This window comes from Carassius auratus, unplaced genomic scaffold (genome assembly GCF_003368295.1).
Source record: "Carassius auratus strain Wakin unplaced genomic scaffold, ASM336829v1 scaf_tig00214260, whole genome shotgun sequence".
In the NCBI taxonomy this organism is placed as follows: Eukaryota; Metazoa; Chordata; class Actinopteri; order Cypriniformes; family Cyprinidae; genus Carassius; species Carassius auratus.
In genome coordinates this window covers 1-26,770 of record NW_020527583.1, presented here as the reverse complement: position 1 = coordinate 26,770, position 26,770 = coordinate 1, and the positions used below count along the sequence as shown (strand labels likewise).

Below are 26,770 nucleotides of genomic sequence, written 5' to 3'. Positions count from 1 at the left end.
CCAGCAAGCATCAGAATGGTGTCTGAAAAGCATTCACGGCGCCACTCTGAGTAAACCCGGGATCGAACCAGGGACCTTTAAATCTTCAGTGTAACGCTCTCTGAACCTTGCAAACCAATATTGAGAAAAACATCAAAGCAAATGACACGAGCCTCCAGTCAACCGCAAACGGCTACCCTGCATGGCAGCCAATCTGAGCCATCTCAGACACATTCACTTCTGTTGTACAAAGTTTAAATTGCAGATGAGGAACTGAGAACAGGGAGAAGTGGGTATGAAAACATGCACGTGTATTATTGGCCGAAAGAAGGCAGAACCGTCTGCTACTTTTCAGTAAGATGCTCAATGTGGGCTCGTCCGGGATTTGAACCCGGGACCTCTCGCACCCGAAGCGAGAATCATACCCCAAGACCAACGAGCCACCATGTTCCCAGATACTACTCAAAAAAAGGAGCTGCAAAGCGGGGTCTCTGGGATTTGAGCTTGGGCCCTCTCGCTCCCATACCAGCAATAAAACAAAAAAAAACACACCCCATAACCGACAAGCCCTCAGATGCTGCTGCAACTAGCAAACGCAAGATGAAGGCTCACAGCGCCGTTAAGCGATCCAAGAATGCTTGGGCTGCATTCCTAAAACAATGTTTAGAAAAATGACAAGGCAAAGCTTAAACTGCAGATGAGGAACTAAGAAGAGCAGCGAGAAGTGGGCATGAAAACATGCAGTCGCAGCTTTAGTCTTACTTGACAGTGGCGAATGTTTGGCCCAAGAATGGCAGAATGGACTGAAACTGCTCTAGAAAAGAGGCTGCAAAGACAGAAGAGGGCTCCTCCGGGATTTGAACCCGGGACCTCTCGCATCCTAAGCGAGAATCATACCCCTAGACCAGTGTTAATTTTGACACGAAATTTTAATTTAGTTTTAGTCTTAGTCTTTTGACTATAATTCTTTTTAGTTTTAGTCAAGTTTTAGTCATCTGAATTGTTTTAATTTTAGTCTTATTTTAGTCGACTAAAATTGCTTGGTATTTTAGTCGACTAAAATTGCTTGGTATTTTAGTCGACTAAAATAAGACTAAAATCAATAACAGATTTACTAGACAATTTTTTACAGCTGGTATAGGAAACAAACTTAAACAAAATATATAAAACACAAATTCAACTTTATTTCAACACAACTGTGTCTTTATTTCGATTCAAAAGCTTTTATGCAGCAACAAACACTGTCATGATAATGTATACAATAACTAGCTGCCAATTGACCATCAATAAAAGAAAAATAACGTTAGGTCCAGGACCTTAAAGCTTACAGCTGAGCTGAACAATAAGTGCATACATTTAAAGTAAATATTTAATAAGTTGGCAGCTAGGTGGATAAAAAAAGTAACAAGATTTTATAAGGTATTCATTTGTCTAGCAATATTGTATGTTTTAAATATACTATATTTGTATTTGTATAGATTTGTATGTATAATGATAGGATGTGAACATTCATGTTTCACATGACTAATATAGAAATATTTGTGATATTGTCAACAAGTAGAACATTATAAAATATACTAAACATTAGTATTAATCAAATGTATTTATCATGATATTACGTATTAGTATTGTGCTCGCATCTAATTTGAAGAAGGGACTATTTTACAGTACTTTTCAGTTCGTAATATTTAATGCTACAACATCTACGCACTGCACTATTCCAATTTTGCTTAGCTCAATAAACAAAAGAACATCGTTGTAAAATTACATTTGAGAAAATGTCCGGGTGGCTCGTCTGTAAATGTCTTTTCAAATTGGTTGTGTTCTTGCCACGAATGAGCGCTCTGCGTGCTTTACACTTTGTTTTGTTTTGTTCGTCGTCAAACGTGAAGCAACAGCTGCGAATGGAACGGCTACAGCGACCGGAAGTTTGCCGTCACACCGCTGTAGCCAAGAACGTAAAAGTCACTAAGCAACGGTAAAACAGAACAGCGCAACGCAGCATTAATTCATTTATTGAGATCCAAAAAAAAATATATAATTTAAAAAAGCAAGAGAAGGATTGCTTTTGGCGTTAAATGACAATCTTTTGTCAGAAGAGGAGTTTTTAATATTGTATGATGTAAATAAGTCTAAAAACATAACATTTATTTACCTAACCTCTCACGTTGTAGCGACTCCGGCAAATCAGCTGTTCTCCCGTAGTAGACCGTTAAATTAGAACGTCACAAAGTAGCAGTTAAATTCGCGCAGGCGCAAGCGTTGCCGTTCCAACAGAGGCTGTTGCTTAAAGTCCCTATCACCTCTTCGAATGCCGACTTCCCGGGAGCTCATAAAAACTGAAAACCTTCGCTTCACGTCTCAATAAGTCAGGCTCTGATTGGTTCTCTTCTCTCATGCAGTCTGTTCTGTTTTGCCGGTTCTTTTGCTCATTCCTCGCATCTCTGCCGTCTGCTGATTTGATTTTCGTCACAGTCTATTTTCGTCTCGTCCTTTATTCGTTGACGATAATATCAATCAATTTAGTCATAGTTTTAGTCTCCATCAGTGCCTTCTATTTTAGTTTTCGTTTCGTTTTCGTCGGCAAAAATATATTCGTGACGAAAATAATGACGAAAATATTTAGTCAACGAAATTAACACTGCCCTAGACCAACGAGCCACAGGTTGCTGTTCGGTAAAGGCCAATTTGCTACGTATTACACTCTGCTCGACGCTACGGTCGCTCTAACATCCTGCCTCTGTAGCTGACAAGGGCAGAATTAGAGCTCATGCACTGACCAGATTTCTGAGAAACTCCATTTTTACGTACCTGCTCTAGCTTGGCCTGCCCTCGTAGATAAATGTTGATTAAAACATCAACGACAAAACACATAAGCTGAATTTAACAGCAGAAATCTACACCGTGGCACTGCCACACAAATCTTGCTGATGAGAAGCTGTCTGAGGTCTGTAATCCTGCTCCACAGAGGATCAGATGACATCTGTCTTGTCAATTTAGTTCCTGCTTAGTTTTATTTGAGTTCTAGATGGTTTGGAGGCCATGGTTAAAGGAGGCCAGTGTAGCAATACATTTAAAGACACACTGCCAGAGACAAATTTGTGACAAAAGCCCAAGCTCCTCCATGCCAAACACTGCCAGACAGATTCTTGAAGGTTCCACCGAGATTTGAACTCGGATTGCTGGATTCAGAGTCCAGAGTGCTAACCGTTACACCATGGAACCAACAGTGTCAGTTCGTCTGTCTGAAGTGTAGAAAACACTCAAGGAGGCTCTGCGAAAAGCAACTAACCAGCAAGCATCAGAATGGTGTCTGAAAAGCATTCACGGCGCCACTCTGAGTAAACCCGGGATCGAACCAGGGACCTTTAAATCTTCAGTGTAACGCTCTCTGAACCTTGCAAACCAATATTGAGAAAAACATCAAAGCAAATGACACGAGCCTCCAGTCAACCGCAAACGGCTACCCTGCATGGCAGCCAATCTGAGCCATCTCAGACACATTCACTTCTGTTGTACAAAGTTTAAATTGCAGATGAGGAACTGAGAACAGGGAGAAGTGGGTATGAAAACATGCACGTGTATTATTGGCCGAAAGAAGGCAGAACCGTCTGCTACTTTTCAGTAAGATGCTCAATGTGGGCTCGTCCGGGATTTGAACCCGGGATCTCTCGCACCCGAAGCGAGAATCATACCCCTAGACCAACGAGCCACCATGTTCCCAGATACTGCTCAAAAAAAAGGAGCTGCAAAGCGGGGTCTCTGGGATTTGAGCTTGGGCCCTCTCGCTCCCATACCAGCAATAAAACAAAAAAAAAGCACACCCCATAACCGACAAGCCCTCAGATGCTGCTGCAACTAGCAAATGCAAGATGAAGGCTCACAGCACCGTGAAGCGATCCAAGAATGCTTGGGCTGCATTCCTAAACCAATGTTTAGAAAAATGTCAAGGCAAAGTTTAAACTGCAGATGAGGAACTAAGAAGAGCAGCGAGAAGTGGGCATGAAAACATGCAGTCGCAGCTTTAGTCTTACTTGACAGTGGCGAATGTTTGGCCCAAGAATGGCAGAATGGACTGAAACTGCTCTAGAAAAGATGCTGCAAAGACAGAAGAGGGCTCGTCCGGGATTTGAACCCGGGACCTCTCGCACCCATACCAGCAATAAAACAAAAAAAAAAGCACACCCCATAACCGACAAGCCCTCAGATGCTGCTGCAACTAGCAAATGCAAGATGAAGGCTCACAGCACCTTGAAGCGATCCAAGAATGCTTGGGCTGCATTCCTAAACCAATGTTTAGAAAAATGTCAAGGCAAAGTTTAAACTGCAGATGAGGAACTAAGAAGAGCAGCGAGAAGTGGGCATGAAAACATGCAGTCGCAGCTTTAGTCTTACTTGACAGTGGCGAATGTTTGGCCCAAGAATGGCAGAATGGACTGAAACTGCTCTAGAAAAGAGGCTGCAAAGACAGAAGAGGGCTCGTCCGGGATTTGAACCCGGGACCTCTCGCACCCTAAGCGAGAATCATACCCCTAGACCAACGAGCCACAGGTTGCTGTTCGGTAAAGGCCAATTTTCTACGTATTACACTCTGCTCGACGCTACGGTCGCTCTAACATCCTGCCTCTGTAGCTGACAAGGGCAGAATTAGAGCTCATGCACTGACCAGATTTCTGAGAAACTCCATTTTTACGTACCTGCTCTAGCTTGGCCTGCCCTCGTAGATAAATGTTGATTAAAACATCAACGACAAAACACATAAGCTGAATTTAACAGCAGAAATCTACACCGTGGCACTGCCACACAAATCTTGCTGATGAGAAGCTGTCTGAGGTCTGTAATCCTGCTCCACAGAGAATCAGATGACATCTGTCTTGTCAATTTAGTTCCTGCTTAGTTTTATTTGAGTTCTAGATGGTTTGGAGGCCATGGTTAAAGGAGGCCAGTGTAGCAATACATTTAAAGACACACTGCCAGAGACAAATTTGTGACAAAAGCCCAAAGTCCTCCATGCCAAACACTGCCAGACAGACTCTTGAAGGTTCCACCGAGATTTGAACTCAGATTGCTGGATTCAGAGTCCAGAGTGCTAACCGTTACACCATGGAACCAACAGTGTCAGTTCGTCTGTCTGAAGTGTAGAAAACACTCAAGGAGGCTCTGCGAAAAGCAACTAACCAGCAAGCATCAGAATGGTGTCTGAAAAGCATTCACGGCTCCAACCAGGGACCTTTAAATCTTCAGTGTAACGCTCTCCGAACCTTGCAAACCAATATTGAGAAAAACATCAAAGCAAAGGACACGAGCCTCCAGTCAACCGCAAACGGCTACCCTGCATGGCAGCCAATCTGAGCCATCTCAGACACATTCACTTCTGTTGTACAAAGTTGAAATTGCAGATGAGGAACTGAGAACAGGGAGAAGTGGGTATGAAAACATGCACGTGTATTATTGGCCGAAAGAAGGCAGAACCGTCTGCTACTTTTCAGTAAGATGCTCAATGTGGGCTCGTCCGGGATTTGAACCCGGGACCTCTCGCACCCGAAGCGAGAATCATACCCCTAGACCAACGAGCCACCATGTTCCCAGATACTACTCAAAAAAAGGAGCTGCAAAGCGGGGTCTCTGGGATTTGAGCTTGGGCCCTCTCGCTCCCATACCAGCAATAAAACAAAAAAAAACACACCCCATAACCGACAAGCCCTCAGATGCTGCTGCAACTAGCAAACGCAAGATGAAGGCTCACAGCGCCGTTAAGCGATCCAAGAATGCTTGGGCTGCATTCCTAAACCAATGTTTAGAAAAATGACAAGGCAAAGCTTAAACTGCAGATGAGGAACTAAGAAGAGCAGCGAGAAGTGGGCATGAAAACATGCAGTCGCAGCTTTAGTCTTACTTGACAGTGGCGAATGTTTGGCCCAAGAATGGCAGAATGGACTGAAACTGCTCTAGAAAAGAGGCTGCAAAGACAGAAGAGGGCTCCTCCGGGATTTGAACCCGGGACCTCTCGCACCCATACCAGCAATAAAACAAAAAAAAAAAGCACACCCCATAACCGACAAGCCCTCAGATGCTGCTGCAACTAGCAAATGCAAGATGAAGGCTCACAGCACCTTGAAGCGATCCAAGAATGCTTGGGCTGCATTCCTAAACCAATGTTTAGAAAAATGTCAAGGCAAAGTTTAAACTGCAGATGAGGAACTAAGAAGAGCAGCGAGAAGTGGGCATGAAAACATGCAGTCGCAGCTTTAGTCTTACTTGACAGTGGCGAATGTTTGGCCCAAGAATGGCAGAATGGACTGAAACTGCTCTAGAAAAGAGGCTGCAAAGACAGAAGAGGGCTCGTCCGGGATTTGAACCCGGGACCTCTCGCACCCTAAGCGAGAATCATACCCCTAGACCAACGAGCCACAGGTTGCTGTTCGGTAAAGGCCAATTTGCTACGTATTACACTCTGCTCGACGCTACGTCGCTCTAACATCCTGCCTCTGTAGCTGACAAGGGCAGAATTAGAGCTCATTGCATGGCAGCCAATCTGAGCCATCTCAGACACATTCACTTCTGTTGTACAAAGTTTAAATTGCAGATGAGGAACTGAGAACAGGGAGAAGTGGGTATGAAAACATGCACGTGTATTATTGGCCGAAAGAAGGCAGAACCGTCTGCTACTTTTCAGTAAGATGCTCAATGTGGGCTCGTCCGGGATTTGAACCCGGGACCTCTCGCACCCGAAGCGAGAATCATACCCCTAGACCAACGAGCCACCATGTTCCCAGATACTACTCAAAAAAAGGAGCTGCAAAGCGGGGTCTCTGGGATTTGAGCTTGGGCCCTCTCGCTCCCATACCAGCAATAAAACAAAAAAAAACACACCCCATAACCGACAAGCCCTCAGATGCTGCTGCAACTAGCAAACGCAAGATGAAGGCTCACAGCGCCGTTAAGCGATCCAAGAATGCTTGGGCTGCATTCCTAAACCAATGTTTAGAAAAATGACAAGGCAAAGCTTAAACTGCAGATGAGGAACTAAGAAGAGCAGCGAGAAGTGGGCATGAAAACATGCAGTCGCAGCTTTAGTCTTACTTGACAGTGGCGAATGTTTGGCCCAAGAATGGCAGAATGGACTGAAACTGCTCTAGAAAAGAGGCTGCAAAGACAGAAGAGGGCTCCTCCGGGATTTGAACCCGGGACCTCTCGCACCCTAAGCGAGAATCATACCCCTTTTTTTTTTTTTTTTTTTTTTTTTTTTTTTATTATTAAGAAATTTCAATCAATAAAATACAATAGATTAAACACAATCAATAGAAATTACATAACATTGACTTTACACATCTCTACATTACACATCTTTCCTTTACATAGATAATTTAAAAAACTCTTCCACTTTCTGGCAAACTCCACATTAAATTCTTTAAAACACAACATACTTTTGGGGTAAAAACATCATAAAAAGAGTCTAACATATTTACACCTTTAAAGTAAACATACAGTCTTTCAATATATAATTCTGTTTTTCTTTTAAACACACTCCAAACATCCAACACAATTTTTTCCTTTTTAGCCAAAGTTCTTCTGTCCCATATTGCACTTTTCATTAGCATTACACACAGATTAATGAAACTTTTGTTTTTACACTTTTTTTCCAAACCAAACATGACAACTCTGTTCCATTCCATTATATTTTCATCCCACTCCTCAGTCACATCTTTAATTAAACATTTACATTTCCTTAAAAAGTCCTCCAACTCTCTACAATGTAAAAACATATGTAAAATCCCCTCTTCCTCTTCCTGGCACACTTTACACAGAGCATTTTCTTCCATTCCTATTTTATTTAAAATTACATCAGTAAAAACCACTTTATGCCTTATAAAATACTCCAAACATTCCAATTTAGTTTCCACACATTTCCCCGTCATGTTTCTCCATATACACTCTTTTTTTAAATCTTTGAATTTCTGCACCCAGTATCCATTTACAATCGGCTCTTTAAAAACATCATCTCTAAAAGCACAATAAATCATTTTCACAGTACATTCCTTAAAATCATACATTTTTTCCCCAAACTTCACATGAATGCATTTCTCTTTTGGCTCTCCTTCCATACTTTCTATTCTTTTTATCCACTCTTTAGGTATTGCATTTTTTATGATTTCATATTTATTTTTTATTTCTTGTTCACTGTAATCCTCCTTTGCCTCCTCCATTGCATCTACAATAAATTGTGACGGTAAAAACCCTTCTTTAAATTCATACAAAACATCTCTCACTCTTGTTATCCCCACATCCATCCATTTCTTTAAAAACAATTCTTTGTCTTGTTTTAAAATGTTTTTGTTTAAAAACAGAGGTTGATTTAAAATGTTTTCTCTCCCATGTGGATCATACTCAACTTTGTCTAAAAATTTTCCCCAGGCACTAAACATTTCCCTATAAAACTCTGGTAAGCACTCTGTCATCCAATTCTTAGTTTTCATCCATAAAATCCCATCCCCCATGTTAAAATCCCCACATTTGTTTAAAAAATATTCCATTGTCTTTTTCCATGCTGCTTTGTGACCATCATCTAGATATTTTTTTACTATTTTAACTCTTAAGCTATTTTTTCTCTGTTCAACATCAATTAATCCCATCCCTCCTTTCCCTACTTCTCCTATTAATGTACTGTATGCAATTCTTGACGGTTTACCATTCCATAAAAAATCTAAAAAACATTTTTTCAACCTTTTCTCCACCCACACTGGCATAGCAGTCACATATAAAACATACCACAACTTTGACACCATTAACACATTTAAAATTAAAACCTTCCCTTTTAAACTTAAAGTCCTCAATTTCCAAAAATTTAACCTTCTTTCAATTCCTCCTACTATTTCTTCCCACATTTTTTCTTTAACATTCCTTTCATCTTTTCCCATAAGAACACCTAAAATCCTTATTTCTTTTGCTTCTTTAAAATGAAAATAATCAGTTAAAACATTTACTCCTCCAAATCTCACATATGTTGTTTTTTCTTCATTTAACTTGCCTCCTGATCCCCTACAAAACATCTGTACCACTTCCATTACTTTATTAACACTCTCTATATCCTTAACTATTATTGTTGTATCGTCTGCATATTGAAATATTTTTTCATTTCCCCCACTTCCTTCAATGTCTATCCCTCTTATGTCTTCATCTATTTTAACAGCTAATCCCAATGGTTCTGCAACTAAAGAATATAAAAGCGCCGATAATGGACATCCTTGTCTTATTGACCTAGTAATTTTAAAACATTCTGTTAAAAAACCGTTACACTGTATTCTTGTTATTGCTCCCCTGTATAAAATTGTAATCCACTTGACAAAATTATCCCCAAACCCGTACCTTCTTAAAATTCCAAATAAATAATCATGCTCCACTCTATCAAAGGCCTTTTCAAAATCCAAACTAATAACATATCCTTTTTTGTTTTTTTCTTTCATATATCTTATTCTATCTATTATACTTAAAGTTGTATCTGCTATATCTTTCCCTTTTACTCCATACACTTGATTTGTTTTAATTATGGTTGGCATTACCTCTTTCAATCTATTGGCTAAAACTTTTGTTAAAATTTTCAAATCTGTATTCAGCATTGTAATTGGTCTATAATTTTTTAGGTCTACTTTATCTCCTTTTCTTTTATATATCAACTTTATTAATCCCATCCCCATTCTCTGATTCATTTCCTCTTTTTTAAAAATGTCTTCATATACTTCTTTTAAAATACTGGTTAAAAAATCTTTAAAAACTATATAAAATTCACTCCCCAAACCATCTATACCTGGACTTTTATTTTTGTTTAATTCACTTATTGCTCTTTTTATCTCTTCTTCTCTTATCTCTTCATCACAGTCTTTTTTGTCTACATCTCCTACTGTTGTTTTTATTTGATTTAGTAACTCCAATTTCTCTTCTTCTTTCAACCCCTCAGTACTAAACAGATTTTCATAATATGCTTTTACTTCTTTTAATATTTCCTCATTTGTTTCCACCACTACACCATTTTCCCCTCTTATTTCTTTAATCATTCCAGCTTTCCCTCTTATTTTTTCTAGATCAAAGAAAAACTTTGTAAATTTTTCACCCTCCACCGTATATTTAGCTTTACACCTTAGTCTTGCACCTTCATATTTTTTCTCTTCCATGTCTTTCAATAATCCCTCCAATTCTTTTATTTTTTGTATATCTTTCCCATTCTCATTTAATTCATTTTCCAATTTTTCTCTTATTTCTCTCTCCTTCTTCCTCTTACACATCTGTATTAATTTGCAATACTTTATTGTGAATTTTTTTACTAAATATTTAACATTTTCCCACCATATCCTTTTATCTTCACTGTACATTTCATTCTCCTTTTCTTTTTCAATAATTTCTTTAATACTTAACACATACTCCTCATTCTTCAAAACCTCTACATTTAAAACCCATACACCTGGCCCTCTTTTCACTGAACTCCAGTCTACTTGTATAAAAAGTGGTTTATGGTCACTTAAGCTTGATTCTACATATTTCATGTTACCAATAAAACCTTCAATGTTCCTTGTACACAAAATAAAATCAATCCTTGTCTTACACATAAAATTCCCTACTAATTGCCTCCTTGAATATTCTTTCTTTTCTTCATTTCTTTCTCTCCATACATCAATCATATTATTTTCTTCCATTAATAATTTCAGTTCTTTTCTTCCTTTATCATTTTTAAAAACCATTCCCTCACCAATTTCTAATTTACTGAAAACTGTATTAAAATCACCCATCATAATAACTTCTTTATGCTTTTTTAAAAAATCTCTTAATACATTAAAATATTCCTTCTTTTCAGTTTCTACAGTCGGTGCATGAATATTAACTACAATAACTTTTTTCTCCTCATACTCCATTTCAACCGCAATACATTTCCCATCTATGTCATTATATATTGTTTTACATGATACCCCACAGTTTTCTTTTATTAAAATCGCAACACCTCTTCCCAGCCTCCCATCACCATTGTTATAAAAAATCTCTCCACTCCACCTTTTTCTTATTTCAGTCATGTACTACATTTGAAAGCCCTCTAGCATTAAAAGTAACAATTCTTAAAAGCATAAAACATATAAAAACATGCATAAAACCCATAAACTCAGTCCATCTCCTCCAAACCTTTTAGCAGCTCATACTTATTTGCACACTCAATCCCATCTTCTTTAAGCATTCTTTTTCTTGCAGTATCAAGATTAGGTATTACCTTTACAGATCTTCTTCTTTTTGATGATTTCCCCTGCGTCTCCTCATTTTCTTTTCCTTGTTCACACTCTTTTGTAGCATCATTAATTTCTATCCCGTCCATCTCCTCTTGCACACTGTCCGTCACATCCATCGGTGTACATAAAATTCCCTCCTGTTGTGCATCACTCAGTACTTTATTCCTTTCATCAACCAGTTCCACATTATCCAAAGCATTTTGCAAGCTGTCTGTCAAATCCATCTGTGTCCAAATTCCCCCATCCTGTTGTGTTTGTATGATTGGTTCGGTACACTCTTTCTGTTGTTCTATATCCTTATTTAATTCCAGTCCTTCACCACGTACCCCTTCTCCAACGTCTCGCTGCTCGTTGTCTCTTTCATGCACCTGCCCGCCCACCTGCTGCTGCTCCTCCTCCTCACCCTGCATCCAACACTCACACTTATTTAAAACCAAATTGCACTCCGGGCACGTCACAGCATTGCAATTTCTCGCGAAATGGCCTCTCTCCTCGCATTTATGGCACGTGAACTCCGGGCAGTCCTTCACCACATGGTCTGGGCTCATGCACAGCCGACAAGTCTTAACCTGATGACTGTGCATCACCCGAAAATATTGTGGTCCCTCTGCCGTTTCTATTTTTGTGCTGTAAGGGAGGGAGGCCACCTCCTTCGGGAACCGCGCCTTTACGTATCTCGTCCCATCCTCAATGCTGGTGCCCGGATAAACACGCCGCTTTATTTTTGAAATTGGGGAAACCCCCCAAACCTCCAGTTTATTTAAAATCTCTTCATCAGCAAGGTAGACGGGCAGATGCATGAAAGAGACAACATAATCTCTGTTTTGCAGTTTCTTTATCTCACAGTTCACTCCTTTAATTAACAATCCCTCAGTCAGTTCATCACAAGTTTCTTCTTTTTCCATTGTCAGTTCATATTCCTTTCCTTGTCTTGGCCTCAGTGCTAAGATTTTACCATATCCACATTTGTCCGTCACCGCTTTAATAATATCCACAGCTCTCACTTCACTTACATTCTCCACATTCACAATCACAGTCGCCTCCTTTAAGTATTTCCTTTCACCAATTGTATATCTTGCATCTTGATTTTTACCGTGTCCTGCTCGTTGTCGATACTCCAGTCCAGTGTCGTTTGCCATGCGTCTCTCTCCAGCCAGTCCAGTGTTGTTTGCCATGCGTCGCTCTCCAGCCAGTCCAGTGTTGTTTGCCATGCGTCTCTCTCCAGCCAGTCCGGTGTCGTTTGCCAAGCGTTTCTCTCCAGCCAGTCCAGTGTCGTTTGCCATGCGTGTCTCTCCAGCCAGTCCGGTTTCGTTTGCCATGCGTCTCTCTCCAGCCAGTCCAGTGTCGTTTGCCAATAATCCATCCATTGTACAAAAACACAAAAAAATAAAAAATTAACCACCCTCCAGCCAGCAAGATGCTGCTGTTAGGTGGTTTAAAACTGAAAAACACACAAAAAATAAACTATAAGTCCAAAAAACAACTCACAAAACAAACACTAACAGAAAAATCAAAATGGAGGAGAGCCTTCCTCTCCCTACTGCAGCCAACACTTCCTGTAGCTCTCTAGCGCCCTCAGGTTGGTATGGCCGTAAGCCTTAAATTGCAGATGAGGAACTGAGAACAGGGAGAAGTGGGTATGAAAACATGCACGTGTATTATTGGCAGAAAGAAGGCAGAACCGTCTGCTACTTTTCAGTAAGATGCTCAATGTGGGCTCGTCCAGGATTTGAACCCGGGACCTCTCGCACCCGAAACGAGAATCATACCCCTAGACCAACGAGCCACAGGTTGCTGTTCGGTAAAGGCCAATTTGCTACGTATTCCACTCTGCTCGACGCTACGGTCGCTCTAACATCCTGCCTCTGTAGCTGACAAGGGCAGAATTAGAGCTCATGCACTGACCAGATTTCTGAGAAACTCCATTTTTACGTACCTGCTCTAGCTTGGCCTGCCCTCGTAGATAAATGTTGATTAAAACATCAACGACAAAACACATAAGCTGAATTTAACAGCAGAAATCTACACCGTGGCACTGCCACACAAATCTTGCTGATGAGAAGCTGTCTGAGGTCTGTAATCCTGCTCCACAGAGAATCAGATGACATCTGTCTTGTCAATTTAGTTCCTGCTTAGTTTTATTTGAGTTCTAGATGGTTTGGAGGCCATGGTTAAAGGAGGCCAGTGTAGCAATACATTTAAAGACACACTGCCAGAGACAAATTTGTGACAAAAGCCCAAGCTCCTCCATGCCAAACACTGCCAGACAGATTCTTGAAGGTTCCACCGAGATTTGAACTCGGATTGCTGGATTCAGAGTCCAGAGTGCTAACCGTTACACCATGGAACCAACAGTGTCAGTTCGTCTGTCTGAAGTGTAGAAAACACTCAAGGAGGCTCTGCGAAAAGCAACTAACCAGCAAGCATCAGAATGGTGTCTGAAAAGCATTCACGGCTCCAACCAGGGACCTTTAAATCTTCAGTGTAACGCTCTCCGAACCTTGCAAACCAATATTGAGAAAAACATCAAAGCAAAGGACACGAGCCTCCAGTCAACCGCAAACGGCTACCCTGCATGGCAGCCAATCTGAGCCATCTCAGACACATTCACTTCTGTTGTACAAAGTTTAAATTGCAGATGAGGAACTGAGAACAGGGAGAAGTGGGTATGAAAACATGCACGTGTATTATTGGCCGAAAGAAGGCAGAACCATCTGCTACTTTTCAGTAAGATGCTCAATGTGGGCTCGTCCGGGATTTGAACCCGGGACCTCTCGCACCCGAAGCGAGAATCATACCCCTAGACCAACGAGCCACCATGTTCCCAGATACTACTCAAAAAAAGGAGCTGCAAAGCGGGGTCTCTGGGATTTGAGCTTGGGCCCTCTCGCTCCCATACCAGCAATAAAACAAAAAAAAACACACCCCATAACCGACAAGCCCTCAGATGCTGCTGCAACTAGCAAACGCAAGATGAAGGCTCACAGGGCCGTTAAGCGATCCAAGAATGCTTGGGCTGCATTCCTAAACCGATGTTTAGAAAAATGACAAGGCAAAGCTTAAACTGCAGATGAGGAACTAAGAAGAGCAGCGAGAAGTGGGCATGAAAACATGCAGTCGCAGCTTTAGTCTTACTTGACAGTGGCGAATGTTTGGCCCAAGAATGGCAGAATGGACTGAAACTGCTCTAGAAAAGAGGCTGCAAAGACAGAAGAGGGCTCCTCCGGGATTTGAACCCGGGACCTCTCGCACCCTAAGCGAGAATCATACCCCTAGACCAACGAGCCACAGGTTGCTGTTCGGTAAAGGCCAATTTGCTACGTATTACACTCTGCTCGACGCTACGGTCGCTCTAACATCCTGCCTCTGTAGCTGACAAGGGCAGAATTAGAGCTCATGCACTGACCAGATTTCTGAGAAACTCCATTTTTACGTACCTGCTCTAGCTTGGCCTGCCCTCGTAGATAAATGTTGATTAAAACATCAACGACAAAACACATAAGCTGAATTTAACAGCAGAAATCTACACCGTGGCACTGCCACACAAATCTTGCTGATGAGAAGCTGTCTGAGGTCTGTAATCCTGCTCCACAGAGGATCAGATGACATCTGTCTTGTCAATTTAGTTCCTGCTTAGTTTTATTTGAGTTCTAGATGGTTTGGAGGCCATGGTTAAAGGAGGCCAGTGTAGCAATACATTTAAAGTCACACTGCCAGAGACAAATTTGTGACAAAAGCCCAAGCTCCTCCATGCCAAACACTGCCAGACAGATTCTTGAAGGTTCCACCGAGATTTGAACTCGGATTGCTGGATTCAGAGTTCAGAGTGCTAACCGTTACACCATGGAACCAACAGTGTCAGTTCGTCTGTCTGAAGTGTAGAAAACACTCAAGGAGGCTCTGCGAAAAGCAACTAACCAGCAAGCATCAGAATGGTGTCTGAAAAGCATTCACGGCGCCACTCTGAGTAAACCTGGGATCGAACCAGGGACCTTTAAATCTTCAGTGTAACGCTCTCTGAACCTTGCAAACCAATATTGAGAAAAACATCAAAGCAAATGACACGAGCCTCCAGTCAACCGCAAACGGCTACCCTGCATGGCAGCCAATCTGAGCCATCTCAGACACATTCACTTCTGTTGTACAAAGTTTAAATTGCAGATGAGGAACTGAGAACAGGGAGAAGTGGGTATGAAAACATGCACGTGTATTATTGGCCGAAAGAAGGCAGAACCGTCTGCTACTTTTCAGTAAGATGCTCAATGTGGGTTCGTCCGGGATTTGAACCCGGGACTTCTCGCACCCGAAGCGAGAATCATACCCCTAGACCAACGAGCCACCATGTTCCCAGATACTACTCAAAAAAAGGAGCTGCAAAGCGGGGTCTCTGGGATTCGAGCTTGGGCCCTCTCGCTCCCATACCAGCAATAAAACAAAAAAAAACACACCCCATAACCGACAAGCCCTCAGATGCTGCTGCAACTAGCAAACGCAAGATGAAGGCTCACAGCGCCGTTAAGCGATCCAAGAATGCTTGGGCTGCATTCCTAAACCAATGTTTAGAAAAATGTCAAGGCAAAGCTTAAACTGCAGATGAGGAACTAAGAAGAGCAGCGAGAAGTGGGCATGAAAACATGCAGTCGCAGCTTTAGTCTTACTTGACAGTGGCGAATGTTTGGCCCAAGAATGGCAGAATGGACTGAAACTGCTCTAGAAAAGAGGCTGCAAAGACAGAAGAGGGCTCGTCCGGGATTTGAACCCGGGACCTCTCGCACCCTAAGCGAGAATCATACCCCTAGACCAACGAGCCACAGGTTGCTGTTCGGTAAAGGCCAATTTGCTACGTATTCCACTCTGCTCGACGCTACGGTCGCTCTAACATCCTGCCTCTGTAGCTGACAAGGGCAGAATTAGAGCTCATGCACTGACCAGATTTCTGAGAAACTCCATTTTTACGTACCTGCTCTAGCTTGGCCTGCCCTCGTAGATAAATGTTGATTAAAACATCAACGACAAAACACATAAGCTGAATTTAACAGCAGAAATCTACACCGTGGCACTGCCACACAAATCTTGCTGATGAGAAGCTGTCTGAGGTCTGTAATCCTGCTCCACAGAGAATCAGATGACATCTGTCTTGTCAATTTAGTTCCTGCTTAGTTTTATTTGAGTTCTAGATGGTTTGGAGGCCATGGTTAAAGGAGGCCAGTGTAGCAATACATTTAAAGACACACTGCCAGAGACAAATTTGTGACAAAAGCCCAAAGTCCTCCATGCCAAACACTGCCAGACAGACTCTTGAAGGTTCCACCGAGATTTGAACTCAGATTGCTGGATTCAGAGTTCAGAGTGCTAACCGTTACACCATGGAACCAACAGTGTCAGTTCGTCTGTCTGAAGTGTAGAAAACACTCAAGGAGGCTCTGCGAAAAGCAACTAACCAGCAAGCATCAGAATGGTGTCTGAAAAGCATTCACGGCTCCAACCAGGGACCTTTAAATCTTCAGTGTAACGCTCTCCGAACCTTGCAAACCAATATTGAGAAAAACATCAAAGCAAAGGACACGAGCCTCCAGTCAACCGCAAACGGCTACCCTGCATGGCAGCCAATCTGAGCCATCTCAGACACATTCACTTCTGTTGTACAAAGTTTAAATTGCAGATGAGGAACTGAGAACAGGGAGAAGTGGGTATGAAAACATGCACGTGTATTATTGGCCGAAAGAAGGCAGAACCGTCTGCTACTTTTCAGTAAGATGCTCAATGTGGGCTCGTCCGGGATTTGAACCCGGGACCTCTCGCACCCGAAGCGAGAATCATACCCCTAGACCAACGAGCCACCATGTTCCCAGATACTGCTCAAAAAAAAGGAGCTGCAAAGCGGGGTCTCTGGGATTTGAGCTTGGGCCCTCTCGCTCCCATACCAGCAATAAAACAAAAAAAAACACACCCCATAACCGACAAGCCCTCAGATGCTGCTGCAACTAGCAAACGCAAGATGAAGGCTCACAGCGCCGTTAAGCGATCCAAGAATGCTTGGGCTGCATTCCTAAACCAATGTTTAGAAAAATGACAAGGCAAAGCTTAAACTGCAGATGAGGAACTAAGAAGAGCAGCGAGAAGTGGGCATGAAAACATGCAGTCGCAGCTTTAGTCTTACTTGACAGTGGCGAATGTTTGGCCCAAGAATGGCAGAATGGACTGAAACTGCTCTAGAAAAGAGGCTGCAAAGACAGAAGACGGCTCCTCCGGGATTTGAACCCGGGACCTCTCGCACCCTAAGCGAGAATCATACCCCTAGACCAACGAGCCACAGGTTGCTGTTCGGTAAAGGCCAATTTGCTACGTATTCCACTCTGCTCGACGCTACGGTCGCTCTAACATCCTGCCTCTGTAGCTGACAAGGGCAGAATTAGAGCTCATGCACTGACCAGATTTCTGAGAAACTCCATTTTTACGTACCTGCTCTAGCTTGGCCTGCCCTCGTAGATAAATGTTGATTAAAACATCAACGACAAAACACATGAGCTGAATTTAACAGCAGAAATCTACACCGTGGCACTGCCACACAAATCTTGCTGATGAGAAGCTGTCTGAGGTCTGTAATCCTGCTCCACAGAGGATCAGATGACATCTGTCTTGTCAATTTAGTTCCTGCTTAGTTTTATTTGAGTTCTAGATGGTTTGGAGGCCATGGTTAAAGGAGGCCAGTGTAGCAATACATTTAAAGACACACTGCCAGAGACAAATTTGTGACAAAAGCCTAAGCTCCTCCATGCCAAACACTGCCAGACAGATTCTTGAAGGTTCCACCGAGATTTGAACTCGGATTGCTGGATTCAGAGTCCAGAGTGCTAACCGTTACACCATGGAACCAACAGTGTCAGTTCGTCTGTCTGAAGTGTAGAAAACACTCAAGGAGGCTCTGCGAAAAGCAACTAACCAGCAAGCATCAGAATGGTGTCTGAAAAGCATTCACGGCGCCACTCTGAGTAAACCCGGGATCGAACCAGGGACCTTTAAATCTTCAGTGTAACGCTCTCTGAACCTTGCAAACCAATATTGAGAAAAACATCAAAGCAAATGACACGAGCCTCCAGTCAACCGCAAACGGCTACCCTGCATGGCAGCCAATCTGAGCCATCTCAGACACATTCACTTCTGTTGTACAAAGTTTAAATTGCAGATGAGGAACTGAGAACAGGGAGAAGTGGGTATAAAAAAACATGCACGTGTATTATTGGCCGAAAGAAGGCAGAACCGTCTGCTACTTTTCAGTAAGATGCTCAATGTGGGCTCGTCCGGGATTTGAACCCGGGACCTCTCGCACCCGAAGCGAGAATCATACCCCAAGACCAACAAGCCACCATGTTCCCAGATACTACTCAAAAAAAGGAGCTGCAAAGCGGGGTCTCTGGGATTTGAGCTTGGGCCCTCTCGCTCCCATACCAGCAATAAAACAAAAAAAAACACACCCCATAACCGACAAGCCCTCAGATGCTGCTGCAACTAGCAAACGCAAGATGAAGGCTCACAGCGCCGTTAAGCGATCCAAGAATGCTTGGGCTGCATTCCTAAACCAATGTTTAGAAAAATGACAAGGCAAAGCTTAAACTGCAGATGAGGAACTAAGAAGAGCAGCGAGAAGTGGGCATGAAAACATGCAGTCGCAGCTTTAGTCTTACTTGACAGTGGCGAATGTTTGGCCCAAGAATGGCAGAATGGACTGAAACTGCTCTAGAAAAGAGGCTGCAAAGACAGAAGAGGGCTCCTCCGGGATTTGAACCCGGGACCTCTCGCACCCTAAGCGAGAATCATACCCCTAGACCAACGAGCCACAGGTTGCTGTTCGGTAAAGGCCAATTTGCTACGTATTACACTCTGCTCGACGCTACGGTCGCTCTAACATCCTGCCTCTGTAGCTGACAAGGGCAGAATTAGAGCTCATGCACTGACCAGATTTCTGAGAAACTCCATTTTTACGTACCTGCTCTAGCTTGGCCTGCCCTCGTAGATAAATGTTGATTAAAACATCAACGACAAAACACATAAGCTGAATTTAACAGCAGAAATCTACACCGTGGCACTGCCACACAAATCTTGCTGATGAGAAGCTGTCTGAGGTCTGTAATCCTGCTCCACAGAGGATCAGATGACATCTGTCTTGTCAATTTAGTTCCTGCTTAGTTTTATTTGAGTTCTAGATGGTTTGGAGGCCATGGTTAAAGGAGGCCAGTGTAGCAATACATTTAAAGACACACTGCCAGAGACAAATTTGTGACAAAAGCCTAAGCTCCTCCATGCCAAACACTGCCAGACAGATTCTTGAAGGTTCCACCGAGATTTGAACTCGGATTGCTGGATTCAGAGTCCAGAGTGCTAACCGTTACACCATGGAACCAACAGTGTCAGTTCGTCTGTCTGAAGTGTAGAAAACACTCAAGGAGGCTCTGCGAAAAGCAACTAACCAGCAAGCATCAGAATGGTGTCTGAAAAGCATTCACGGCGCCACTCTGAGTAAACCCGGGATCGAACCAGGGACCTTTAAATCTTCAGTGTAACGCTCTCTGAACCTTGCAAACCAATATTGAGAAAAACATCAAAGCAAATGACACGAGCCTCCAGTCAACCGCAAACGGCTACCCTGCATGGCAGCCAATCTGAGCCATCTCAGACACATTCACTTCTGTTGTACAAAGTTTAAATTGCAGATGAGGAACTGAGAACAGGGAGAAGTGGGTATGAAAACATGCACGTGTATTATTGGCCGAAAGAAGGCAGAACCGTCTGCTACTTTTCAGTAAGATGCTCAATGTGGGCTCGTCCGGGATTTGAACCCGGGACCTCTCGCACCCGAAGCGAGAATCATACCCCAAGACCAACGAGCCACCATGTTCCCAGATACTACTCAAAAAAAGGAGCTGCAAAGCGGGGTCTCTGGGATTTGAGCTTGGGCCCTCTCGCTCCCATACCAGCAATAAAACAAAAAAAAACACACCCCATAACCGACAAGCCCTCAGATGCTGCTGCAACTAGCAAACGCAAGATGAAGGCTCACAGCGCCGTTAAGCGATCCAAGAATGCTTGGGCTGCATTCCTAAAACAATGTTTAGAAAAATGACAAGGCAAAGCTTAAACTGCAGATGAGGAACTAAGAAGAGCAGCGAGAAGTGGGCATGAAAACATGCAGTCGCAGCTTTAGTCTTACTTGACAGTGGCGAATGTTTGGCCCAAGAATGGCAGAATGGACTGAAACTGCTCTAGAAAAGAGGCTGCAAAGACAGAAGAGGGCTCCTCCGGGATTTGAACCCGGGACCTCTCGCATCCTAAGCGAGAATCATACCCCTAGACCAGTGTTAATTTTGACACTAAATTTTAATTTAGTTTTAGTCTTAGTCTTTTGACTATAATTCTTTTTAGTTTTAGTCAAGTTTTAGTCATCTGAATTGTTTTAATTTTAGTCTTATTTTAGTCGACTAAAATTGCTTGGTATTTTAGTCGACTAAAATTGCTTGGTATTTTAGTCGACTAAAATAAGACTAAAATCAATAACAGATTTACTAGACAATTTTTTACAGCTGGTATAGGAAACAAACTTAAACAAAATATATAAAACACAAATTCAACTTTATTTCAACACAACTGTGTCTTTATTTCGATTCAAAAGCTTTTATGCAGCAACAAACACTGTCATGATAATGTATACAATAACTAGCTGCCAATTGACCATCAATAAAAGAAAAATAACGTTAGGTCCAGGACCTTAAAGCTTACAGCTGAGCTGAACAATAAGTGCATACATTTAAAGTAAATATTTAATAAGTTGGCAGCTAGGTGGATAAAAAAAGTAACAAGATTTTATAAGGTATTCATTTGTCTAGCAATATTGTATGTTTTAAATATACTATATTTGTATTTGTATAGATTTGTATGTATAATGATAGGATGTGAACATTCATGTTTCACATGACTAATATAGAAATATTTGTGATATTGTCAACAAGTAGAACATTATAAAATATACTAAACATTAGTATTAATCAAATGTATTTATCATGATATTACGTATTAGTATTGTGCTCGCATCTAATTTGAAGAAGGGACTATTTTACAGTACTTTTCAGTTCGTAATATTTAATGCTACAACATCTACGCACTGCACTATTCCAATTTTGCTTAGCTCAATAAACAAAAGAACATCGTTGTAAAATTACATTTGAGAAAATGTCCGGGTGGCTCGTCTGTAAATGTCTTTTCAAATTGGTTGTGTTCTTGCCACGAATGAGCGCTCTGCGTGCTTTACACTTTGTTTTGTTTTGTTCGTCGTCAAACGTGAAGCAACAGCTGCGAATGGAACGGCTACAGCGACCGGAAGTTTGCCGTCACACCGCTGTAGCCAAGAACGTAAAAGTCACTAAGCAACGGTAAAACAGAACAGCGCAACGCAGCATTAATTCATTTATTGAGATCCAAAAAAAAATATATAATTTAAAAAAGCAAGAGAAGGATTGCTTTTGGCGTTAAATGACAATCTTTTGTCAGAAGAGGAGTTTTTAATATTGTATGATGTAAATAAGTCTAAAAACATAACATTTATTTACCTAACCTCTCACGTTGTAGCGACTCCGGCAAATCAGCTGTTCTCCCGTAGTAGACCGTTAAATTAGAACGTCACAAAGTAGCAGTTAAATTCGCGCAGGCGCAAGCGTTGCCGTTCCAACAGAGGCTGTTGCTTAAAGTCCCTATCACCTCTTCGAATGCCGACTTCCCGGGAGCTCATAAAAACTGAAAACCTTCGCTTCACGTCTCAATAAGTCAGGCTCTGATTGGTTCTCTTCTCTCATGCAGTCTGTTCTGTTTTGCCGGTTCTTTTGCTCATTCCTCGCATCTCTGCCGTCTGCTGATTTGATTTTCGTCACAGTCTATTTTCGTCTCGTCCTTTATTCGTTGACGATAATATCAATCAATTTAGTCATAGTTTTAGTCTCCATCAGTGCCTTCTATTTTAGTTTTCGTTTCGTTTTCGTCGGCAAAATATATTCGTGACGAAAATAATGACGAAAATATTTAGTCAACGAAATTAACACTGCCCTAGACCAACGAGCCACAGGTTGCTGTTCGGTAAAGGCCAATTTGCTACGTATTACACTCTGCTCGACGCTACGGTCGCTCTAACATCCTGCCTCTGTAGCTGACAAGGGCAGAATTAGAGCTCATGCACTGACCAGATTTCTGAGAAACTCCATTTTTACGTACCTGCTCTAGCTTGGCCTGCCCTCGTAGATAAATGTTGATTAAAACATCAACGACAAAACACATAAGCTGAATTTAACAGCAGAAATCTACACCGTGGCACTGCCACACAAATCTTGCTGATGAGAAGCTGTCTGAGGTCTGTAATCCTGCTCCACAGAGGATCAGATGACATCTGTCTTGTCAATTTAGTTCCTGCTTAGTTTTATTTGAGTTCTAGATGGTTTGGAGGCCATGGTTAAAGGAGGCCAGTGTAGCAATACATTTAAAGACACACTGCCAGAGACAAATTTGTGACAAAAGCCCAAGCTCCTCCATGCCAAACACTGCCAGACAGATTCTTGAAGGTTCCACCGAGATTTGAACTCGGATTGCTGGATTCAGAGTCCAGAGTGCTAACCGTTACACCATGGAACCAACAGTGTCAGTTCGTCTGTCTGAAGTGTAGAAAACACTCAAGGAGGCTCTGCGAAAAGCAACTAACCAGCAAGCATCAGAATGGTGTCTGAAAAGCATTCACGGCGCCACTCTGAGTAAACCCGGGATCGAACCAGGGACCTTTAAATCTTCAGTGTAACGCTCTCTGAACCTTGCAAACCAATATTGAGAAAAACATCAAAGCAAATGACACGAGCCTCCAGTCAACCGCAAACGGCTACCCTGCATGGCAGCCAATCTGAGCCATCTCAGACACATTCAACTTCTGTTGTACAAAGTTTAAATTGCAGATGAGGAACTGAGAACAGGGAGAAGTGGGTATGAAAACATGCACGTGTATTATTGGCCGAAAGAAGGCAGAACCGTCTGCTACTTTTCAGTAAGATGCTCAATGTGGGCTCGTCCGGGATTTGAACCCGGATCTCTCGCACCCGAAGCGAGAATCATACCCCTAGACCAACGAGCCACCATGTTCCCAGATACTGCTCAAAAAAAAGGAGCTGCAAAGCGGGGTCTCTGGGATTTGAGCTTGGGCCCTCTCGCTCCCATACCAGCAATAAAACAAAAAAAAAGCACACCCCATAACCGACAAGCCCTCAGATGCTGCTGCAACTAGCAAATGCAAGATGAAGGCTCACAGCACCGTGAAGCGATCCAAGAATGCTTGGGCTGCATTCCCTAAACCAATGTTTAGAAAATGTCAAGGCAAAGTTTAAACTGCAGATGAGGAACTAAGAAGAGCAGCGAGAAGTGGGCATGAAAACATGCAGTCGCAGCTTTAGTCTTACTTGACAGTGGCGAATGTTTGGCCCAAGAATGGCAGAATGGACTGAAACTGCTCTAGAAAAGATGCTGCAAAGACAGAAGAGGGCTCGTCCGGGATTTGAACCCGGGACCTCTCGCACCCATACCAGCAATAAAACAAAAAAAAAAAGCACACCCCATAACCGACAAGCCCTCAGATGCTGCTGCAACTAGCAAATGCAAGATGAAGGCTCACAGCACCTTGAAGCGATCCAAGAATGCTTGGGCTGCATTCCTAAACCAATGTTTAGAAAAATGTCAAGGCAAAGTTTAAACTGCAGATGAGGAACTAAGAAGAGCAGCGAGAAGTGGGCATGAAAACATGCAGTCGCAGCTTTAGTCTTACTTGACAGTGGCGAATGTTTGGCCCAAGAATGGCAGAATGGACTGAAACTGCTCTAGAAAAGAGGCTGCAAAGACAGAAGAGGGCTCGTCCGGGATTTGAACCCGGGACCTCTCGCACCCTAAGCGAGAATCATACCCCTAGACCAACGAGCCACAGGTTGCTGTTCGGTAAAGGCCAATTTTCTACGTATTACACTCTGCTCGACGCTACGGTCGCTCTAACATCCTGCCTCTGTTAGCTGACAAGGGCAGAATTAGAGCTCATGCACTGACCAGGATTTCTGAGAAACTCCATTTTTACGTACCTGCTCTAGCTTGGCCTTGCCCTCGTAGATAAATGTTGATTAAAACATCAACGACAAAACACATAAGCTGAATTTAACAGCAGAAATCTTACACCGTGGCACTGCCACTACAAATCTTGCTGATGAGAAGCTGTCTGAGGTCTGTAATCCTGCTCCACAGAGAATCAGATGACATCTGTCTTGTCAATTTAGTTCCTGCTTAGTTTTATTTGAGTTCTAGATGGTTTGGAGGCCATGGTTAAAGGAGGCCAGTGTAGCAATACATTTAAAGACACACTGCCAGAGACAAATTTGTGACAAAAGCCCAAAGTCCTCCATGCCAAACACTGCCAGACAGACTCTTGAAGGTTCCACCTAGATTTGAACTCAGATTGCTGGATTTCAGAAGTCCAGAGTGCTAACCGTTACACCATGAACCAACAGGTGTCTAGTTCGTCTGTCTGAAGTGTAGAAAAAACACTCAGGAGGGCTCTGCGAAAAGCAACTAACCAGCAAGCATCAGAATGGTGTCTGAAAAGCATTCACGGCTCCAACCAGGACCTTTAAATCTTCAGTGTAACGCTTCTCCGAACCTTGGCAAACCAATATTGAGAAAAACATCAAAGCAAAGGACACGAGCCTCCAGTTCAACCGCAAACGGCTACCCTGCATGGCAGCCAATCTGAGCCATCTCAGACACATTCACTTCTGTTGTACAAAGTTGGAAATTGAGATGAGGAACTGAGAACAGGGAGAAGTGGGTATGAAAACATGCACGTGTATTATTGGCCGAAAGAAGCAGAACCGTCTGCCTACTTTTCAGTAAGATGCTCAATGTGGGGCTCGTCCGGGGATTTGAACCCGGACGACCTCTCGCACCCGAAGCGAGAATCATACCCCTAGACCAACGAGCCACCATGTTCCCAATAACTACTCAAAAAAAAAGGAGCTGCAAAGCGGGGTCTCTGGGATTTGAGCTTGGGCCCCTCTCGCTCCCATACCAGCAATAAAACAAAAACAAAACACACCCCATAACCGACAAGCCTCAGATGCTGCTGCAACTAGCAAACGCAAGATGAAGGCTCACAGCGCCGTTAAGCGATCAAGAATGCTTGGGCTGCATTCCTAAACCAATGTTTAGAAAAATGACAAGGCAAAGCTTAAACTGCAGATGAGGAACTAAGAAGAGCAGCGAGAAGTGGGCATGAAAACATGCAGTCGCAGCTTTAGTCTTACTTGACAGTGGCGAATGTTTGGCCCAAGAATGGCAGAATGGACTGAAACTGCTCTAGAAAAGAGGCTGCAAAGACAGAAGAGGGCTCCTCCGGGATTTGAACCCGGGACCTCTCGCACCCATACCAGCAATAAAACAAAAAAAAAAAGCACACCCCATAACGACAAGCCCTCAGATGCTGCTGCAACTAGCAAATGCAAGATGAAGGCTCACAGCACCTTGAAGCGATCCAAGAATGCTTGGGCTGCATTCCTAAAACCAATGTTTAGAAAAATGTCAAGGCAAAGTTTAAACTGCAGATGAGGAACTAAGAAGAGCAGCGAGAAGTGGGCATGAAAACATGCAGTCGCAGCTTTAGTCTTACTTGACAGTGGCGAATGTTTGGCCCAAGAATGGCAGAATGGACTGAAACTGCTCTAGAAAAGAGGCTGCAAAGACAGAAGAGGGCTCGTCCGGATTTGAACCCGGACCTCTCGCACCCTAAGCGAGAATCATACCCCTAGACCAACGAGCCACAGGTTGCTGTTCGGTAAAGGCCAATTTGCTACGTATTACACTCTGCTCGACGCTACGTCGCTCTAACATCCTGCCTCTGTAGCTGACAAGGGCAGAATTAGAGCTCATTGCATGGCAGCCAATCTGAGCCATCTCAGACACATTCACTTCTGTTGTACAAAGTTTAAATTGCAGATGAGGAACTGAGAACAGGGAGAAGTGGGTATGAAAAACATGCACGTGTATTATTGGCCGAAAGAAGGCAGAACCGTCTGCTACTTTTCAGTAAGATGCTCAATGTGGGCTCGTCCGGGATTTGAACCCGGGACTTCTCGCACCCGAAGCGAGAATCATACCCCTAGACCAACGAGCCACCATGTCCCAGAACTACTCAAAAAAAGGAGCTGCAAAGCGGGTCTCTGGGATTTGAGCTTGGCCCTCTCGCTCCCATACCAGCAATAAAACAAAAAAAACACACCCCATAACCGACAACCTCAGATGCTGCTGCAAACTAGCAAACGCAAGATGAAGGCTCACAGCGCCGTTAAGCGATCCAAGAATGCTTGGGCTGCATTCCTAAACCCAATGTTTAGAAAAATGACAAGGCAAAGCTTAAACTGCAGATGAGGAACTAAGAAGAGCACGAGAAGTGGGCATGAAAACATGCAGTC

General features: G+C 42.8%; 20 non-coding genes across 20 annotated transcripts; all 20 read right to left on the bottom strand.

Moving 5' to 3' along the window:
* Positions 1-349: 349 nt before the first annotated feature.
* Positions 350-421, bottom strand: trnap-cgg (transfer RNA proline (anticodon CGG)). Its single transcript has one exon. It is a non-coding gene; the product is annotated as a tRNA-Pro (tRNA).
* A 3,198-nt stretch (positions 422-3,619) lies between these two features.
* Positions 3,620-3,691, bottom strand: trnap-cgg (transfer RNA proline (anticodon CGG)). Its single transcript has one exon. It is a non-coding gene; the product is annotated as a tRNA-Pro (tRNA).
* Positions 3,692-4,454: 763 nt separating this feature from the next.
* Positions 4,455-4,526, bottom strand: trnap-agg (transfer RNA proline (anticodon AGG)). The gene has a single exon. It is a non-coding gene; the product is annotated as a tRNA-Pro (tRNA).
* Positions 4,527-5,483: 957 nt separating this feature from the next.
* Positions 5,484-5,555, bottom strand: trnap-cgg (transfer RNA proline (anticodon CGG)). Its single transcript has one exon. It is a non-coding gene; the product is annotated as a tRNA-Pro (tRNA).
* A 762-nt stretch (positions 5,556-6,317) lies between these two features.
* Positions 6,318-6,389, bottom strand: trnap-agg (transfer RNA proline (anticodon AGG)). The gene has a single exon. It is a non-coding gene; the product is annotated as a tRNA-Pro (tRNA).
* Positions 6,390-6,670: 281 nt separating this feature from the next.
* trnap-cgg (transfer RNA proline (anticodon CGG)) lies at positions 6,671-6,742 on the bottom strand. Its single transcript has one exon. It is a non-coding gene; the product is annotated as a tRNA-Pro (tRNA).
* Positions 6,743-12,960: 6,218 nt separating this feature from the next.
* Positions 12,961-13,032, bottom strand: trnap-cgg (transfer RNA proline (anticodon CGG)). The gene has a single exon. It is a non-coding gene; the product is annotated as a tRNA-Pro (tRNA).
* Positions 13,033-13,989: 957 nt separating this feature from the next.
* Positions 13,990-14,061, bottom strand: trnap-cgg (transfer RNA proline (anticodon CGG)). Its single transcript has one exon. It is a non-coding gene; the product is annotated as a tRNA-Pro (tRNA).
* A 400-nt stretch (positions 14,062-14,461) lies between these two features.
* Positions 14,462-14,533, bottom strand: trnap-agg (transfer RNA proline (anticodon AGG)). The gene has a single exon. It is a non-coding gene; the product is annotated as a tRNA-Pro (tRNA).
* A 979-nt stretch (positions 14,534-15,512) lies between these two features.
* trnap-cgg (transfer RNA proline (anticodon CGG)) lies at positions 15,513-15,584 on the bottom strand. Its single transcript has one exon. It is a non-coding gene; the product is annotated as a tRNA-Pro (tRNA).
* Positions 15,585-15,984: 400 nt separating this feature from the next.
* Positions 15,985-16,056, bottom strand: trnap-agg (transfer RNA proline (anticodon AGG)). The gene has a single exon. It is a non-coding gene; the product is annotated as a tRNA-Pro (tRNA).
* Positions 16,057-17,013: 957 nt separating this feature from the next.
* trnap-cgg (transfer RNA proline (anticodon CGG)) lies at positions 17,014-17,085 on the bottom strand. The gene has a single exon. It is a non-coding gene; the product is annotated as a tRNA-Pro (tRNA).
* A 401-nt stretch (positions 17,086-17,486) lies between these two features.
* Positions 17,487-17,558, bottom strand: trnap-agg (transfer RNA proline (anticodon AGG)). Its single transcript has one exon. It is a non-coding gene; the product is annotated as a tRNA-Pro (tRNA).
* A 981-nt stretch (positions 17,559-18,539) lies between these two features.
* trnap-cgg (transfer RNA proline (anticodon CGG)) lies at positions 18,540-18,611 on the bottom strand. The gene has a single exon. It is a non-coding gene; the product is annotated as a tRNA-Pro (tRNA).
* Positions 18,612-19,011: 400 nt separating this feature from the next.
* On the bottom strand, positions 19,012-19,083 carry trnap-agg (transfer RNA proline (anticodon AGG)). The gene has a single exon. It is a non-coding gene; the product is annotated as a tRNA-Pro (tRNA).
* Positions 19,084-20,062: 979 nt separating this feature from the next.
* On the bottom strand, positions 20,063-20,134 carry trnap-cgg (transfer RNA proline (anticodon CGG)). The gene has a single exon. It is a non-coding gene; the product is annotated as a tRNA-Pro (tRNA).
* Positions 20,135-23,332: 3,198 nt separating this feature from the next.
* On the bottom strand, positions 23,333-23,403 carry trnap-cgg (transfer RNA proline (anticodon CGG)). Its single transcript has one exon. It is a non-coding gene; the product is annotated as a tRNA-Pro (tRNA).
* Positions 23,404-24,167: 764 nt separating this feature from the next.
* trnap-agg (transfer RNA proline (anticodon AGG)) lies at positions 24,168-24,239 on the bottom strand. The gene has a single exon. It is a non-coding gene; the product is annotated as a tRNA-Pro (tRNA).
* Positions 24,240-25,209: 970 nt separating this feature from the next.
* Positions 25,210-25,284, bottom strand: trnap-cgg (transfer RNA proline (anticodon CGG)). Its single transcript has one exon. It is a non-coding gene; the product is annotated as a tRNA-Pro (tRNA).
* A 1,116-nt stretch (positions 25,285-26,400) lies between these two features.
* On the bottom strand, positions 26,401-26,472 carry trnap-cgg (transfer RNA proline (anticodon CGG)). Its single transcript has one exon. It is a non-coding gene; the product is annotated as a tRNA-Pro (tRNA).
* Between the last annotated feature and the right edge of the window lie 298 nt (positions 26,473-26,770).